Raw genomic sequence first — 20367 nt, 5'->3', positions numbered from 1 at the left:
GCACTCCCTAGTGAGATGACCCCAGTACCTCTGTTGAAAATGCAGAAATCACCGGTGTTCTGTGTGGCTCGCGCCGGGAGCTAGAGACTGGAGCTGTTCCTATTCGGCCATCTGGCTCCACCCCATAAATATCCTAAAGCAAATCTTAATGAGAAAAATTATTTTGATTTTTCTTAACCATATCCCTTTTTTTTTTTTTTTTAGTTTTTTTTTTATTTTCCACTCATTTTTTTAGTCTGGAAATTTTTCAGTGATTTTTCAGTTCATCAATTCTGTCTTCTACTATATCCTAGCTACTGTGAGCTCATCTTTTAACTTCTTAATTTCAATTATTACATTTTTCAGTTCTAAGATTTTTATTATTATTTTATGAATTCTACATTTTGGAGCACACTAATCTTGGTTATTTTTGTATCTGTTTTTCATACTTCTATTAACTGGATCATTGGTAAGAAGTTTGCTAATTTTTTATTGAGTATTAAATATTATCTATAAAAAATCAGAGAGATTCTGGATTGTTCTCCTCCAGAAAGGTTACAACATGTCCTCTGATGGTGAGATTCAGTCAAGGCATATCATCTTAATCTAATTTAGGACAAGGCTAACTGGAAGCTAGGTTAGAATGTGTTTAAGGCTCTGTCTCCTTGTAGTTTACACTCATTTCTAGGACACTGCCCTCCAGTTGGTCGACCTGAAATCCTGAGGTTTCTTTCATCATGGTTCTTGAGTATGATTATTGTCTCTAAATATTTCCAGAAAATTCCATTATGTTTTTCAGTGGCTTTCTGATGAGCTTCTTATCCCTCTTTAGGATTCAGCAAAAGCCTCTAGGGGAGAAAAAAAAATGTCTTAATTCTTTCTCTCTCTTTTCTCACCAATAACTTGATTTCACATCTCAGCTGTTTTGAAGTCACAAACTTTAGCTTATTCTTCTTTAGTCCTGTGAGATTACCAAATAGTCTGCTGATTTCTTTGCTTCTTATAACCATGGCTTCTAATTTGTGGACCAATTTTAAAAAGCCCAAAGAAGAGTGACTCTTAGAGTGACCTTGTAAGTCTCTGAGGGTTTTTTTTTCCTGCAAACTCCTCATCTTTCAATTTCCAGTTGGTTTGGCAGCTCTCCGTTATATTCAGACAAATGATTTAGTCACATTTTTCTCTGTTTTCAAGTGGCTTATTGGTCTTCTGTAAGCTACTCCATAGTGAATGGAAGCAGAAGTTTCAAGGAATAGTTGATAAATAAAAATGTTGTATAATTGTTGCAATTATTACTGTTGGTGATGCATTATTATTTTTTTAATTCCATAGAACCAAAGCTTCTACACTGTTTTCACTAGGCAAAAGTGGCAACTGACTACCAAAAGTTGAAAACCCTTATCTGTTACAGGTGTTCTGGTATTTGAGGTGGGCATTAGCTTTTAGTATGGCATGCAGCATATCTCAAATGCAATAGCTTCCTGTGAATACCTCATCACCAGTCACCAGTAGCGCTATAAAATCTAAAAAATTCAGCTTGTTTTTTTTTAATGTACTAATATTTGGCTATCTATAATCCTTGCACATCCCAAAAACATTTTATCCTATATTTATCAATATGAAATACATAATTTTTAATTAAAAATACAAATCACATACTTCTCAATCTATATTTAAAACTTTATTTTTTCACAGATTTAGAGAGAAAACTTTTTGCCCTTCCGTTAATATGCCAGAATACTTTTGGGTATAAAAATAGTTATATTTCATCAGTGATTGATTAACATATACAATATGTTATAGAAATATATTTTCCATATTACATTTTACCTAGCATGTATATTTATGTAACATCCAAAACTTTTCATTGTGACAATTTTTTGTCATCTTGAGAGTGTATGTAAATATCACTGAGTGAAATCAATTGCTTTAAACTAGAATGTGATGCAACTATGTGAAGTGGCTGGCTTAGTAAAATGTAGTTTTAATATGAATTAATAGAAGTAGAGTGCCAGAACAGGAGATGTGCACATCCTGCTATGTTCTGTTGTGATCAGGACTTACTTCATTTTTGGTACTCTGCTTTAAACATCATACATTTAAGGAAACATCAATGATAACATTGCACACAGTGTCACTAGGATAGCGAAAGGCTCTTAAACACTGTTTGTGAAGAATAATTCACAGGACTGAAAGGAAGACAAGATTGACGTTTTCTAACATTTAGAAGTCTATAACACACAGGCTTAAGAGACATCCTGGGTCATTATGGAGGAAAGAATCCCAACTGGTCAACATATGAGTGAAAAAATTTTAATAATTGGAATTGTACTGTCACAGATAAAGTAATATGGGAAGTAAAAAATGTATAAACAATTAAAACTATTTGATGATTTCATAGAGATGGTATCAAGGGGTTAAACACATCCTACCAAGAATAATCTAGGTGATTTCTAAGATTTCCTCCAGTTCTAAAACTCTGAGATTCAACAATGTTGTATAAAGTCAGATCTCTGCTTTTCTTTCTCATTTAATAACTTAAAATTTATTTATGTGGAACATCAAACATTGAACTGATTTGTCTCTTACGATTTGGGGGAAGGATTGAAATTGGAAAAAAGATAATATGTATAATTTTATTATATCATAGTATTGAGCTCAAAAAATGTCTGCTGTACAATCATTTCTATAACTAGCGATAATAGGACCCATGGTTCCGGATCTTAAATGAAGCTAAATTTCCTGTCACAAGGCTGGCTTTTCCTTCTGTGCCTAATAATATGTTCATCATTTCCTTCGGAGACCTCACCAGGAGCATGTTTAACATTCGTATTTCTGCCAGGCTGTCACGTTTTATCTCAGATGCCGTTAAGCTTTCTCTACCCTGTTCCTCACAGCCATCTGAATTCTCAGCAGAATTGCTTTTCACTCCACATTGCCACAAATCATTTCTTTGAGGCAATCTGGGTTTTCTCTAGCATGGTCCCCAAAATTCTTCCAGCCTCTGCCCATTACTCAGTCTCAAAACCACTTCCATATTTTTAGGCATTTGTTACAGCAGCACCTCATTTCCTGGTACCCAAACCTGTCGTTTCTTGGGGCTGCCATAGCTAAGTACCACAAACGGGGTGGCTTAAAGCAACAGGAACTTACTCTTTCACAGTTCTGGAGGCCAGAAGTCTGCAGCCAGGGTGTTGGCAGGGTCATTTTCCATCTGGAGACTCTGAGGGAGAATCTGTTCCATGCCTTTTGGGTTACAATGCCTCTGTTCCAAGGCGTTCCTTGGTTTGCAAATGTATCGCTCCAATTTCTGCCTTCACGGCCTTCTTCCCTGTGTGTCTTTGTCTCTGTGAATGTCTCCTGTTAAAAGAACACAAATCATTGAATTTGAGGCCCATGTAATCCAGCATGGCCTCATCTGAATTAATTATATCTGCAAAGACCTTATTTCCAAATAAGGTCACATTCTGAGGTTCCAGGTCGATGTGAATTTCGGAAGGACACTATTCAATCCACTATATAGATTCTGTGTTCCTTAAGCTCTGTACCATGTGTGGTTCTTCTAGAAGTCAACACAGTGCCTGGCACCTAGAATGAATGAATGATTTAGTGAATTTCCTCCATCACTAACTCTGTCAAATAAGAACAGTTAAGTGTCAAGTTGAGGTGGATACATTAAACAATGCCCACTTTATTTGAGCAAGATTTAAGACTCAGCCTTGACTTTCAATTCTCGTGTGCCACATAAGCGTTGCACATCACACTGGGGTCTAATCTCAGTTGTTTGATTGTTCTCAAAAAAGCTTGCTTAAGAAAAACGTCCACTCCGTCTACTGAGATAGAAGTTTGCCATTTGCAGTTGAATCTATGCTATTCTGGAAAGATTTGTATCACATTCTTTACAAGAGAGGATCCTACTAGATCATCAACATTTCTGTACATTAGGAATGTAACTGTGTGACCTCAGTAAGCCACTGAATCTTTCTTGGGCTCTGTTGTTTTGTAAAATGGGGTTATTAATGGTACCTACTTGGTACGGTTGCTATAAGCATGAAATAAGTTAATTTCATAAAGTACTCAAAGCTGTGTCTGGCACAGAGTAAATACATGTTTAATAAATAGTATTTAATGTCAATCAATCAAAATCAATGAAGTTTCTCTATAAACAAAGTATTAAGCAGCTACCAAGTTCTCAAAAGGGGTTGGCTGTTTCTTATAATTTTCTTAGAGACATAGCAACTTAGAACTGGTTTCATCAAGGTAGTTACTAAATTCAGCAACATGAAGGAAAATTTTCTGAGAAGCATTTTCCTGGCTAAGCTTAAAGGTCTGCCTCTCAAACACTTCTGTTTTGGAGATATGACATTTTATAGCATGAATGGAAAAAAGTGTCTAGAAGTTATAGTGTTTTTTTAACATAACACTCACTATTGTACCTCACATTTTACGGTTTACAGAATGTTTGTTTTAAGTCGTCAGTAGGGTTGCAGAAAGTATAACCAACGTGCATCCTGATTTGTGAATCGCATGTAATCTGAGAGCATCTGAAAGCCTGTTGGTGTCCTTTTCTTGGCTCATGGCTCACATACTCCCTTGAAGGGCTGTCAAAGTTGGCATGGCTTAAATGTCATTTTTTAAATTACTAAGGATTTAAAGTCAGGCTAAGGTTTTCTGTGTGTGTATGTGCATGCATGTGTGTATGTGTTGAAGATGAAAGAGTTTAGCCTATATCAGTTTACTGACTATGAAAATGTACTCAGACTTCACTTAAACCACTTTTCTCACCCACCCATAGAACTGTTTCAACCAAGTTCAATCAAGGTGACACTAATGAGCTAAGAGTCTTCCAGGTAGGAGTCACACTGACATCAGAAATATTCTATAGATCTTAGCCTCACCTCTCTTCTACCCATCCCCTCCCCCACCTTTTGTCTCTTTCCAGAGCCTGAAATCTGTTATTATTCCTCTTGGGAGGTCCGTTTACATTGAACACACATCTGGCTTAATTAGGTTGACAGCTGCTACAGGTACCGTTGGACAAGGTCCAGCCATCTCAGTGCATTCCCATTTACTTGACAGCTTAACCTTTCACAATCTCGTCTTCAGAGTGCAAATGAACTTGAGAGATGTGCTTTTATTATTTGTTAATACATGCTCATTTTCTACCTTGCCACCAAAATCATAATCAACAGAGACCACACTAAAAAGTAAAGGGTGTTTCCCTAATGCCAGTTGGTGAGCTGCAAAGACCGAACTACCAAAACCTATGAAAACTTGGCAAAAAAGCATAATAAGAAGTGGTCCAGGGCGGTTGGAGAAAAGGCTGAGAAAACAATCCCACTTTCAAGGCTTATGGCTTGAGTTTGCTTATATAAAATCTTTAGGCAGTAAAAAGTGATTACAGTTATTTCTGCCTTCAGCCACAGCCAACAAAGAAGGTGGTCTTCAGATTCCCCACATACAATGATGTTTTTCATCTACACTGTTGTACTTCTAGCAATGGAGTGACCAAACATTTTGCACATGCATACAGGAATAATCTGTTTGTTGCAAAGCCACTCGGTCTGTGTTTTAAACCACCTGCCTTAAATGCCTTTGCAGTTGTTGTAATTAATTCATGCAAAGTTTTTTTCCACTAGAGAGTCATGTAGAAACAACATTGAGAATAACAACTACTTTCAGCTGCCTCAACCCAAGCCTGAGCCCAAATTAATAAAAGCAAAGTCAATTCCAAAAGGCCCTTCCAAAGAAAGGTGGTTAGCTTTTTCATACCATACTTACTTAGAGCAGGAAAGTCCTTTATTTAACAAACTACTGTCTGACTTCCTGGAAGTTTAGATGTTTGATTCTCTGTGGCGACTTTATTTTCCCAAAAAGAAACACCTTTGGGGGGCCAGAGGACAAAAGGAAACTGAGGGTCATTCCGTTTTCCTGGACCATGATTTTCCTTTGGCTATCATTTTGAATCATTATAAGTAAATTGTTTTTCTTCTCCAAGAACTAAAAGTAGATCTACTATTCAGTCTAGCAATCTTACTAGTGAGTATCTACCCAAAGAAAAATATATCATTATATCAAAAGAACACCTGCATGCATATGTTCATCACAGCACAGTACACAATTGCAAAGATGTGGGACCAACGTAAGTGTACATCAATTGATTTTTGAATAAAGAAAATGTGATATATATATTACCATGGCATACCACACAGCCATAAAAAAGAAAAAAATAATGTCTTTTGCAGCAACTTAGATGGAGCTGTAGGCCGTTATTCTAAGTGAAGTAACTCAGTAAGAGAAAAACCAAATATGTTCTCATAAGTGAGAGCTAAGCTATGGGTAGGCAAAGGCAAACAGAGTGGCATAATACATACAGAGTGGTATAATACAGAGTGGCATTAATGGACACTGCAGACTCAGAAGGGGGGGGCAGTGGAGGGGCATGGGGGAACATTTACATTGGCATCCTTCTCATTCAGCACTAACTTTCAGTCACAACAGAACACCTTGAGCTCAGGGAAACTGAGGGCACCCTTCCTCAAAGCAGCCAGAGTTGCAAGGTCTGAATGGTCACCAGATTCGTCTTTCTGGGTAAGTAGATGGCACCTCGTAACTATGAAATGATGATGTTTGTTTGTTTGTTTGTTTGTTTGTTTGTTTATTTATTTATTTATTTATTTTTTGAGACAGAGTCTTGCTCTATCGCCCAGGCTGGAGAGCAGTGGCGGATCTCAGCTCACTACAAGCTCCGCCTCCCAGGTTCATGCCATTCTCCTGCCTCAGCCTCCCGAGTAGCTGGGAGACTACAGGCGCCCACCACCATGCCTGGCTCTTTTTTTTTTTTTTTTTTTTTTGTATTTTTAGTAGAGACGGGGTTTCACCGTGTTAGCCAGGATGGTCTCGATCTCCTGACCTCGTGATGCGCCCGCCTCGGCCTCCCAAAGTGCTGGGATTACAGGCGTGAGCCACCGTGCCCGGCCTATGATGTTTATTAAGAGGAGGTGGAGGCGCAGTGTGCAGCTCTCCTGAGTGCTCCGTGGTTTTGGCAGCACTTGAGAGGTGAGGATGGCTGCCCTAGGTCAACCTGGCTGGTGCCAGAACAGGTTTTGCCTTGAGGGCAGACTAGGATACCTTCAAGGCAACCAGGAGTGAAGTTGTCTCCCTCTTGCTGTCAAGTGACTCATGGGAATGATTTGGGGCCCTATACTGACCCAGACAGCCAGATCCCCACACCAGTCCCTGGTAATGGGAACACCACCTCCTTACCTCCTGGAGCTAACTCACCTGGAGAAAACAAGGGCGAGGGCTCCCAGGATACCAACAAAATCCCAAATATAAAATATTCAGGCAGTTAATTCTAGTATATAGTATGTATAAATAATCATATTTCTTAGAGATGCTTATCCACAATAAGGAAGAAACCTTACTTTTGTACAAAACCATTTTACCTACCACTACAGTGTTTCTCACAATGTGTTGGTAGATGTCAAATATAGAAGCAAGATTAGAAAAAGTGTTATCATCTTTGCTGCCCCACCAGCGAACTAAACAAACAAGAACATTTAGCATATTTTAAGAAGTGTATTAACAATTAACTATTGTGTGTGCTTTGATCCGTTTCCTAAAATCAAACAAAAAATGAGATACGTAGTTGAACAAGCAAGAAATCAATTTGTGCTGCTTCAAATTTCACGGCGATGGTCATCCAATTTGTGCCTCTGGATCAAACACTATCAAAATAAGTAATTTTTCTTTTTTCTTTTACAAATCTGTATACCGCTCAGGTCAAATGCCTGTTGAATTTATAGAAATATAAATAAATAACCATACAATAAGATTTTATGATCTAATCACACCGAGCCCTGGATGTTAGTCATAGGCCACTGTGCTTTCTGCCCACTGTAAATCACTCAGCACAGTGGCTGACTTATTTACCACAAACCGTTTTAACAAATGTAGTCCTGCCTTTCCCTCCATATTAATTAATACACATCACAAAGGATAACGCTGTCCCTGGGACAACATAACCCTTTTGTTCCCTGAAGCCTCCAGGCTTCCACTGAGGCCTCTTTGTAGGTGCTTTCTCCTCGCTGATTAAAGGAGATATTTTGTGTGTTCCAGTAAGAACTGGGAGAGTAATCCTGCACCTGTTGGAGGCTTAGGAAACTGGTGAGTAAACCTCTCAAACCTCCCTGGCTGACTCAGTTTTCTCAGCCTGGAGGACTGGCAGAGAGCTTCTCAAAACTGGAAAGATGTTTCTAGAAGCTTTCCTCACGTCACCTAGAGCCACTCCCATTGTATTTCTGAGAGCTTTGTCCTAATTTTCAGTTCTTCATTTTTTTAAAAAGGCTTTGACAGTCAGATCCAACAAGTAAGTACAAAGCATCCAATTTCAGTGTGAAAAATACAGCAAAAAAAAAAAAAAAATGAGGTTATTTGATTTATTTTAGATCAAACATCCAGTTATTTGGAAATATCTATTTTTGACTAAATTTTTATTCTCATCCAGATGTTTGGCATTTGTGTAGACATGGATTAAGTGCCTGCATTGTATTAAAAAGACCCATTTCAAAAGGAAAAATGATATAATATCCTTGTAAATTCGGGTAAACCAAAAGATTGGCTTCTTTCTTAGCACAATCAAAACAAACTTTCCTCACCTCCCTTATAACCTCACATCCTAAAGGGAAGGGCGAGATGTCTATAAAACATCTTTTTTTTTTTTTTTTCCATAGTAATATTCTTACACGAATCTGCAGCTTTTGGACAGTGAAAAGAGAGACCCACCTGGCACAGAGGAAGCCACACACGGGCAGCAGGACCACTCCAGGCCATCGAGGCCCATGGTCAGGACTCTACTCACCATATGTGGAGATGTTGCTTTCCTCCAGCAGCTCTGTCACATTACCTTCAAACCGGTCTTGGATGTCCTGGAGGATTTTGGCATCATTCTCCTCAGACACAAAAGTGATGGACAGGCCTTTAGTGCCAAAACAACCTGCACAGGCCACTGGGTGGAGGTAGGTGTCCGAGTCTTCAGGCAGGTCATAGTTAAGAAGATGTTGAATCACTCAGTTCCTACAATGGTTAGGAAGTGATTGAAAGTGAATACGGGGACTTTGAGCAAACCTGCAGAGACAGGCTTGGAGCTGCCTCAGTAAATTCCTCCAGTGAAGTGGATGGCATCATGATGTGGACAAAAGAGTAGAAGAGAAGTTATCGACAGATTTGCACAGAGGCCGTCGAAGATTTTATAAATAAAGAAAAATGTCTGCAGCCAATGGTTTATGCCAAATATCTTCCCAAGCCTCCATATTCCTGTGGATGTTGCAACTGACTGCAAACAGATTGATCCACCAGGATCCACCACTGGAAATCCTTGGACTGCTGATAGTGTGACAGTCATTCCTCATGAGCCATGGCCAGGAAGTTCTGCTCCATGAGGAGCTGGGCCGGGGACTGCAGGGCTGCACCGGCTTGATGAACATTGCCACATGCTTAAATTCCAGCATGCCCAGGAGATCGAAAAGCTTGCGGTTCTTCTCAGTGTCCTTGAGCTTGACAGTGCGGGCAGCGTGCACTCATCATCCACAGACACCTCCATGGGATCCTGCGTGGACTCCCTGCACACAGGCCAGATCTCCTTGCTCAGGGTGGCACTGAACACGACTCACTGCTTCTGCCGGAACATCAGGTGGGAAGCCACCAGCATGTCCCGCCACAGGTCCAGCCACCCCAGCATCTCATCCAGCACAAAGTGCTTCACATTCTTCAGGTTGAGGCTCCTGTTCTGCACAAGTGCCACGATCCGCCCCGGGGTCCCCACCATGACATGGGGACAGTTCGTCAATAGTTCTTCATTCTTCTTGATGAAGAGGCCTCTGAAAAACAGACACCTTGACACTGGGCATCTACTTGGAGAAGTGCTCATTCCTACTCCCTGCTGATCTGGAAGGCCAGTGTCCCTGTGTGGCACGTGATCAGGACTGTCACCTGTCAGTTGACGGGCTGGATCTGCTACACTGTGGCCAGCACAAAGACCACCGTCTTACCCGTCCCGGACTTGGTCTGGCACAGGACGTCCATGCCCAGGGTGGCCTGGAGAATGCACTCATGCTGGACCTCGGGAGCTTCAGCTTCAGCAGAAAGTCCCAGAAACCAGAGCTGTGGATGGAAACGTAGGCTCCCTTGACATCTTTCTTACGGTGAACAAGAGTGCTCCCTGGAGAAGCCTGGGGCTCTTCTTCATAATGCAAAAGCTCATTTTCCACATCCTGTTCTGCCATGTTGCTGAGAGCAGAGAGGCAGGGCCGTGGTTCCTCGTTCTCCTCCGCATGCTGCGAGGGGATGCAGTTGCTAATTATTTACATCTATTATAAAATTACCAGCTAATGACCAGGCACTGTGGCTCACGCCTGTAATCCCAGCACTTTGGGAGGCTGAGGCTAGTGGATCACGAGATCAGGAGATCGAGACCATCCTGGCTAACACGGTGAAACCCCATCTCTACGAAAAATACAAAAAACTAGCCGGGCGTGGTGGCGGCGCCTGTAGTCCCAGCTACTCAGGAGGCTGAGGCAGGAGAATGGCGTGAACCCGGGAGGCGGAGCTTGCAGTGAGCCGAGATCGCGCCACTGCACTCCAGCCTGGGCTACAGACCAAGACTCTGCCTCAAAAAAATAAATAAACATAAAAATAAAATAAATAAAATACAGCCAAACTGAGAAGTTAGGCAGGGATGGAGCTGGCGAGACTTCTCAGAAAGCAGCCCCCATCAACAGGAACCATCCTGCAAGCCCTCCTACTTTGTGAATTGAGAGGATGCAATTCCCAAAGTCATTGTCATACCAGTGAGTAGAGGGTGCAGATGGAATCTTGCTACTAGCTCTGCAGGGGTTAGAGGACAAAGCTTGAACCCTGTGGCAACAACATCATACAGGGAGACTTTAAAAGACTATTTAGGTATTTTACTCTGGGGACTGGGTGTCTGAATTGGGTGGTGCTGATGGACATAGTGAGAAGTAATCAGTTTAAAACATAAGCAGGGCAAAGAGTTAAGAGTGTTTTCTAGGCATTCTGGCCTACACAGCACTGTAAATGGTGTGAACTTGGGAATACAAGAGGAGGAACAAGAATGTAAGTAAAAAAAACAAACAAAACCAAAGGTCAGTTTGGCGCAGGCTTAATCTGTGTTACCTACAGACACCTACAGAGGATGTGAGCGGATGAAACTCGGAGGCTCCACAGCAAGGGCAATGGCAGAACTGAGACGTGAGTTTGGTGCATTAATGCAATTTAAAATGATAGGTCTTCATTCAGCCTTAGGTTATAAAGACAGAAAAGGGAAGAGAACCAAAGACTGGGTGCCACAGTGCTCTGACATTTCAAAGTCAGGAAGAAGAGTAGGAATCCACATGGGGACTGAGTCAGTCACTCTGAGTGGTTTTCCTGACCTCATCATTTCCCTAAATCCTGAGTTAGACTGTGATTCTACAGAAGTCTGTGCTTGTTCACCATAGCATTTATCAAGTTGTATTACAAATATTTTACACTGGATAGTATATTCATCTTGTGAAGGAAGGAACTGTGTCTTGCTACATCTTGAAATTGACTCAGGCAACGGGTAGACTTTAAAACCACCACTTATGGAATAAAGGAAGAAAATCTAGAACCCAAAGCCTATATACATACCCTAAAATGTTATCCCCTTTCACAAGTAACTTGCGTTAGCAGCAGCTTCAATCCTACAACAGATGGGCTTTGAGTAGATGCTATTCTGTGAGCATAGGTGGCCCTTGGTGTATCTGGAATGTGTCATTTTACCCAAGTATGCCAAGGGAAGAAAAAATCTTCGCATCTCTCTCTTTTCCCTCCTTCCAGTTTTGGAGAGCTATAGCTAGAAGTAAATCCTGTCAAGATGAAGACTAGTAATTACAACATTTCACATTTTAGGTCATTCTCCTTTATTCACAAAACGTCACTGTAGCCACCACCTCAGCCTCTCCACTTCCAGCAAGGAGATCTGGCCTGTGTGCAGGCAGTCCATGCAGGATCCCATAGAGGTGTTTGTGGATGATAAGACCAAGTGCACGCTGCACACACCTCAAGCTCAGGACTACCTCAAGCTCAAGGACACCAAGAAGAACTGCAAGCTTATTTCCTGGCCCACTGCACCCCAGCCCTACCTTATGCTAAGTCTCCACGTCAGAGGATGATAAATACACATGCGCGTGCACGTGCATATTCACCATCTGGCCCTTGTTTCGTTCAGGTGATTTATTTCTTGCATCTCCTCATTGAATTTATAAGAAGATGCATGATAATTCATTTTCTTTGTCAATTCTCTGCTTCTCATTTTGCTAATTCAATGCCACACTAACACTTCTATTAATTTGGCACTTGGAACTGATAGATTTACTGTGTGGCGTTCCATCTCTAACTAAACAAAAATAAAACCGCAGACTTGGAGCCTTTTCCACTGTCAAAGTTTTGCTGCTGCTGCTGTTTTGGCCACTGCTATGTTGTATGAAGCTTATCCACATCCTTTAATCATAGGATGTGGATAATCGTTCTCTGGAACTACCTGAAGTTTTTCCACCTGGTGGAGGCATTGTAAATATCCCTGAAGTGAAGACTTGTGTGGTTAAAGAAGTCATCTTCCTTTTAAACCATAGGGTTCACTGGAGTCATAAGGCAACCTGCTCTTCTATAGCAAATACTTGCTTGCTGCAAAGGCCTGGATGAGGATTCTCAACAGTGATCACCTGCACCTTGTCCCTGATATCCACATATGTAGATGACATCTCTGGAGACAATTAACTCTGTAAAATTTTAGGACAGTCAGTTGCCTATGAATCTGAATAACATCTGCAGTGATATCAGGGAGGATAAAATTAGCAGAGTGATCAATTCTTATCCTTCAGGATGTAAACTGACTAACAGCTGGATTCAAAAAGAAAGTTCCACAATCAAATTTCACCAGTGATCTGTTGCAAAGTGAGTGGTTGGCCACCACTAAAACTCCCATCCCAGGCCTTTGTTGTAAACAAACACTGGCCACCCATGAGCAGATCCTCCTTTTCACCCAGGCACACTCTGTGATTTCTAAGGACATTTGCAAGGTTTGCAATCCAGAAGCCCATTTAAACATCAGGTATCTATCGGGGTTTGGAGAGAAGTGCGTCACCAATTCAAATGCCAACCAGCCTAATGGATGCTGGGAACATGCCCCAGGGTAACCACTGCTAGGGTGACTGATCTATCTGAAGTTCAATTAAAGAAAAATGCTTGTCCTCACTTCCAAGTTTTGAAAACAGTTGGGCATTTTTGAACATTTTGAACTCTCTTTCTCCCCTGTAACCACTTCTTTTCCGCCCTGAAATCTGTAGTGGGAAAGAAACGTATTTAGTAATTTAAGCTCTCATCTTAAGAAAAGTTCAAAGTAGGTGTGGAGTAAATGTTGTGAGAAGGAAACCTGAACCTAGAGTTAGTGTAATAAGCCCAAGTCCCAGACATATCAAGAAAGTTAGCAATGCCAGAAATAAACACAGCCGAGCATAAATCAACAGAGACTGTGGATGGAAATTTCACTGCGGGTATCACTGGGAACAGGAATAAAACAAGCAGATGGTAAATATTGGAGAGAAAAGGGGAAACATAAGAAGAAAACATAAAAAGTAGAAATATTTGACTTTTTCATAAAGTAAAAGAAATTTTAATTTTTTTTCTACTTAGCAAGTTCTGAGTAAGAATTAAGCATCATGACGAAAATAAATAACATTCAAGAAAAGGATTATAAAAAGGCACAGAAGAACTTTCACATTTAAAATGGAGTCCAGGCAATTCTAGAAACCAGATCCATTTGTATTTGCCTAGGTTAAGCCAGTATTACCCAAAGACAGTAGCAAAACTGCTTATATCAAAATCCAACTTAGCTTTGAGGAAATACAAATCAGTCTACAGACATGTTAAGTTTCAACAAATCCAGTAAATCAGAAATACAGTGTAAAAAAAAATTTAAAAATAAGATTTTTCAAAAGTCATGCTCTTTGGCCGGGCGCGGTGGCTCACGCCTGTAATCCCAGCACTTTGGGAGGCCGAGGCAGGCGGATCACGAGGTCAGGAGGTCAAGACCATCCTGGATAACACGGTAAGCCCCATCTCTACTAAAAAAAAAAAAAAATTAGCCAGGTGTGGTGGTGGGCACCTGTAGTCCCAGCTACTTGGAAGGCTGAGGCAGGAGAATGGGTGAGCCCAGGAGGTGGGGCTTGCAGTGAGCCGAGATGGGGCCACTGCACTCCAGCCTGGGTGACAGAGCCAGACTCCGTCTCAAAAAAAAAAAAAAAACAAAACTTTATCGATAATTGAAAATATGTGTTACCTAAATTGGCATGTTTTCCAAAAGCAACAAACTGGGCAATGCTTTTGTTTATTTATTAATTATTTCAATAGCATGTACCGTGTGTGCACCACACTCTTGGCAGGCTGCTGGGTGCCAAAACACAAAGACGCAGAGCACATGGTCCTGTCCTCAAGGGATCTGGGCTAGTCGGTTGTTAAATTACTCTGGTCACATAAGTATCTTCAGATTTACACCAAGACATTTCACATGGAAATCCATCATCGATTCCATTTCAAATGCAAAACAATCTCATCCATTTATATTTAAACATGTTTTCCTTGGAGACCTCCCTCCCTGACCTTCTGAATTGGCTTAATTCCATTCATGAGATTCCGTGGAAGTGCACGAGGCACTTCCTTGTGCTTCGTCCACCAAATGACTCAAGGTAGTCTAGAGCAGTTTTCCCTGCTCTGTACTCGCTACTGTCTTCATTACGGTCCCCCAAGGAATGAGTAAGTAACTTATGAATGAATGATTACATGATAGAAGAGCTGAATAAATAAATGAACTGATCATTAAACTGAACTGTCCCTGAACAACTGGACAAAATAAGGGAGCCTATTTGCCTGGCCCTATTTTGTTATATTTTCTCTGAAATTATGAATGCTAGTTTGGACTGTAAATTCCTTTTTAATTGGAATGACAGGTTCAAATTTCTCTGCTTCTCTCTTGCATTTTACTGGATAATACACGGGTCATAGGTTTTTAGGCTGATTTAATTCCTACAGCACTCTTAGAAAATGAAGTGCACAGCTTTTACAATGACAATTACTGTTTTAAAAATTGCTTACAACACATAATTAAACAGGTCAATGTGGTATAAGCACAATGCAGATATTTTAAATGTGTAATAGTGCCATCAGAAGTACTGATAAAAGATTACTTTGTTCTCGTATATGTGAACAAGTTTATACATCTTGAATACTTCTTGCAGGTTTATTATGAAAATATTTTCTATCTTGAACAATGGATTCATTGTCAGAAATCTGATATGTTCAGCAACAGAAAGAACCTTGCTTTTCAGATGGAGGTGGATTTTCTGTACAGGATTAGTTCAAACTAGTTCTTATAAAAACACACAAAGGATAAGACACATTCTTCCATAATATTGCAGGAAAGTGAGTTCAGAATTTACAGATTACCTCATAGTTTTATTAATATACTATAATTAACTGAGCTTCTCTGTTTAAATTACTAATTGGGGGATTCCTATCACAAACTTGAGCTACTTTTCCTCTCAAGAATGTTCACTTCTAAACTTGTTGTAACATTCTGGTCTCATTAAGTTACCAATTCATCTGCTATGTACAGCTGTCTTCACAGTCTCTTCCTTGGTAAGAATCGCAGCCAACAGAAGCATTTTCTATGTTTTACAATTACTGACAACTACAAGGGAGACCAACGAAGCTGACAATAGCTCAACTCCATGACTGTCTGGACTTAGTAACTGTAAGGTGTGTTTGACAAAATGTAGACATAAATAGGGTTAATGGAATGAGGTGTGTTTCAGAAGTAGAAAACCCTGCTAACATCAGTTATAGCTTCTCTTTTAAACCTCACTATGTAAAAGAATATTTTTGATTCATTTTACAGTTACTTTTAATGCATCCAATCTTCTGGTTTTTCCACTTTGGTTAAACTCTCATTAAATTGAGTGGTTTTATCTTTAATGTAGGGGTTTATTTCTATGTTTCAAAAACTCATTCTGCTTTCAAACAAGAAAAACATAAGCACAGATATTTTAAATATCTAATGTGCTATCATGACTACCGATAAAAGAGCTGTGTTGAAAAATAAAAACAAAACACAAAATCTTGTTTTTACTCAAGAGTTTAACAATAAGTTCGCTGGTCTGTGGACAATAAAATGTATTTATCTGTTAGCAATTGACTCAAGAATTGAAGCAGAATATTAACCTGAGTAGCAAGGTTATTGTTAGGAGTTCATTTATGAAGCCTCCACACTGTTAAATAAGGAGAGATAAAGGATACTGTCATACTCGAGAAATGTATAGCTATATTCTCCCTCAAGAGATTTTGAAATCATGTTACATTTGGGGAAGTCTTGGTTTTAGACAGCCAAGATTTTATTCCATAAAGTTTCTAAACACTCTTTACCTCTATAGAATCATCAACATAAGAGAAATAACAGAAGGTGGACCAAGGACAATATTGTTCTTAACTGCATGTTTAAGAAAGCCCAAGCCTCAAGTGACCAAAAATACTCCTGCATCTTGCTTTATAATGCAATAATAATGAAGCTCAATTCGGATACACAAGTTACAATGTGTAGTTCACCACTGGACACCAGGCACCTGGGAAATGGGGTCCAAAAGAGGCACATCTTAGCGGCCCCTTGGTGCACAAACAGTGGCCCCTTAGTGGTCTACTAGCCTCCCATTGGTATCTTTAGCTTCTGCACTATCTAGAAATGCTTGAGGATCCTAAATGCAAAGTTAAAAGATTCTGGTGTTTCCTCAACTCTTAATTTGAATTTAGAATTAGAATTCTAAGTTCTAATTAGTTTAGCAGTTGTGTTCCCTCATACTGGAGTTCTATCCTTCCAGACCTTTTCTCCAAAGCAGTGTCTCTGTGGGTGTTCCACATTACAAAGTTTGGGATAAATCAGTGGATAGGTAAAAGCAATCCCTTTGTCCTGTGTACTAAGCTAAGGTGGACAGCACCACACTTCTGACTATGGGGAGACATCTGGGCCACCATGCCCAGCCTTCGCTATTTTCTAACGGAATTGTTTCTGTTTTTGCTGTTCGGTTTTGAGATTTCTGTGTATGTTATAGACACCTGTCCTTTGTCAGATTTTGAGTTTGCAAATTTTTTCTCCCAAATCCGTAACTTGTCTTTTCACCCTCTTAAAGGATCCTTTGCAAAGCAAAACTTTTTGATTTTAACGAAGACTAGTTTGTCGGTTTTTCCTCCAAGAATTCTTTGCCTCGCTTTAGGTCTCAAAGATTTTCTCCTATTTTTTTCTAAAAGTTTCAAATGAAATGATTCGTTAGAGCTAATTTTTTGTATGAAGTTTGGGTCTGGAATGTTTGATTGTCCCGGCGTCATTTGATGAGAGACTATCTTTCCTCCAGTGAATTGCTTTTGCATCTTTGTCGAAGACCGGTCAGGCATATCTGGGTAGGTCCTTCTGAGGTCTCTCCTCTGTTCCATTAGTCTATGCGTCTAACTCGGCCAATGCCACACAGTCTTGATTACTCTCATTGAATAGTAAATTTTGAAACCAGGCAGCCTTATGCCTTTTATTTTATTTTTCTCTTTCAAAACTGCTTTAGCCCTTCTGGCTCCTTTGCCTTTCCACTACACACCTATGAAAATGTCTAAAATAAAAAATTGTGACATTGCCAAATACTGGTGAGGATGCAGAGAAAATGGGTCATGCAGACATTGCTAGTGGGGAAGCAGAATGGGACAGTCACTCGGGCAAACAATTCGGCAGCTTCTTAAATTAACTCAACGTGTAACTACCATACCAAAACTCCAGAGAGGGATTGTGTAGAATAACATCAAAACCACTGTGGCTATCACACTCTCATTTCAGAAAAAGGATATTTATATCGGCTTATCTCAAGAAGAGTTCTTATTTACATTCCTGAGCCTACTTTACATCTGAGTTCTGCATTCAGCCAGACTATCAGAGAAGCTGCGCTCGCCCCTCCTGCCACTGATCCGCAGTCCGGTGTGGACTGTAACTGTGCTAGCGAGCACAGGGTTTCCTCTGTCCAGTGAGGCTCTGCTGATGCTCTGACAGTTCTTTTTGCAGAGGTTGCATGTCCTGCCACACTGCACCCTTCAGGACAACACGTCCTTAATGTTTGTTTCCAAGCTGTTATTCTTCTGCTGTCTTGCGCAAATCATTTCTTTTTCGATGCTTCTACTACTCAACTGTGTTATCATCTCCCTCCCCTTGCTTCTGGGAGCAACCAGTCTCCTGGCTATGTCTTTCATTCATCAAATACGTGGCCACCCGGGTCATGGCCTCCCCTCCTTCCGCTCCAGGCTTTGTGAGTGGCTTGAGCCTCTTGGCCTTGTGTTCACCCTACTCATGGAAACCGTGGCCTGGTCTGGCTCTGGCCATCACCCTGATTGTCCAACTCCACCAAAGTCCCTGTGGCCACAGTTTCTTTTCCCTCCCACTTTCTCTCTGTTCCTCCCTTCTGCACTTTCACACCAATTCTGACTATGAAATCTTCCATCTCTCAATGACTCCGTAAGCCTCTGCCTCGCTCCCATGTGTTTCTTACCATATTCACTTTTTTTCCTATTCAGCTCTAACTCCAAGTCTTACTACTTCAACCATACGCATGCCAATACCCAAATCCTGTAGCCATTGTCCATCTCTTTCCCTCCACGTGGTGAATCCCTATTTTGGGAGCAGTTCAGCTGTACCTCTTCCCTGCACACATTTGGTATGAGAGCGTGATTGGAGAAAAATCACACAAACACACAGGAAGATATTTTTTCAGATCCACAGTCCTATTCCTCCCCTGGGCCCTTGATTCCATTTGGAATTCCTAGTCATCATTTCCTCCCATGCTCAAGGGAAACTCTCCACACCTATAAGCCTCTGACCATTCCTCTTCCCATATCATTCCCACAAATGACCTTACCTCTTCACAGAGAAAACAGAAGCGAGATGGAAACCATTGCAGCTTCCTGTGGGTAAATTAACAAACAGACTTGGCCCACACCAGTGCTTTCTTGCTTTGTTCCTCCAAAAATGCAGGAGATGAGCCTTCTAAACACGACTCCTCTACCTGCTCTGCATTAGACTCTCCTGCCTCCTTCAGGACTCTCCCTCTACCAAGTATTTCCTCCACTGCCTCTGGATTTTCACCTCTCCCTCTCCACTCACCACGTCCTGTGCACATGTTAGTATGTTGTACGCCTCTGTCATCTTGAAAAACAAAAACAAACTTTTCTTTGGCTCAACATTCCCCTCCCACCATTGGCCTATCTGTCCTTTCCTTCACAGCCAAGCCAATTTAAATGCATTCTACAGTTGCTCTCTCCTCCTATTACATTCACACCTCCAGCTGACTCCTCGATCTGATGCAATTTTGCTTTGGTTTCCAGTGCTCCACTAAAACAGCTATTCCTCAAAGTTCCCACATACCTTTTAAATGCTAATCTAATGACTTAATCATTCACTGCATGGCTTAGCCATCTCTGAAGACTGTTGACTAGGCCTTCCTCAGAGAACAGTTCTCTTCTCTTGGCGTCCATGGTACCATGCCCTCTTGGTTGTCTTCTTTCCATGGTGAGTGTCATTACCGGTTACCTTACAGGTTCTCTTCCTCTGCCAACCCCTGAAATGTCAGTGTTCTCAAGTTTCCCACTGTAGGCGCTCTGCTCGTCCCCCTCTGTTCCAGGGCAATATTTGCACCACAATTCACCTACTTTCCAAGACACAAACCAAGTACTATCATATCCCTTCTGTCTTCTGCACCAAGGCTGGCTTCACAAGCACGTGACCTATGGAGTCACAGAGGGACAACCCTTGCTTAGAAAGCCCTCGTGCTTCATTTAATGCTTGGCTATTGCCATTTTGAACTTTTAATTTTTTTTTAGAGAGAGAGAGATTGACTTTTATATTTTTTATCCTTGTGGGTACCTAGGAGGTATATATATATTATGGGGTACATAAGATCTTTTGATAGAGACATGCAGTGTATAATAATCACATCACGGAGAATGGGCTACCCCTCCCCTCAAGCATTTATCCTTTGTATTACAAACACTCCAATTACACTCTTCTAGTTATTTTCAAATTTGCAATTAAATTATTATTGACTATAGTCACCCTATTATGCTAGCAAATCACAGGCTTTATTCATTCCTTCTATTTTTTTGTACCCTCAACTTTTAAATTCTTGAACAAGGGCCTCACATTTTTATTTTTGCACTAAGCCCTGCAACTTATGTACCCAAGCTTGCCTATAGGCTATGGATTCAACGTCATTCTCC

At 40.7% G+C, this 20367-nt stretch overlaps 1 pseudogene; it reads right to left on the bottom strand.

Moving 5' to 3' along the window:
- Positions 1-14196, bottom strand: part of LOC105524075 — a 95258-nt pseudogene extending 81062 nt beyond the window's left edge.
- Positions 14197-20367: the final 6171 nt, after the last annotated feature.

The sequence above is a fragment of the Colobus angolensis genome, unplaced genomic scaffold, assembly GCF_000951035.1.
Source record: "Colobus angolensis palliatus isolate OR3802 unplaced genomic scaffold, Cang.pa_1.0 Scaffold113, whole genome shotgun sequence".
Classification (NCBI taxonomy): Eukaryota; Metazoa; Chordata; class Mammalia; order Primates; family Cercopithecidae; genus Colobus; species Colobus angolensis.
This window is presented reverse-complemented; position numbering and strand designations above follow the sequence as displayed.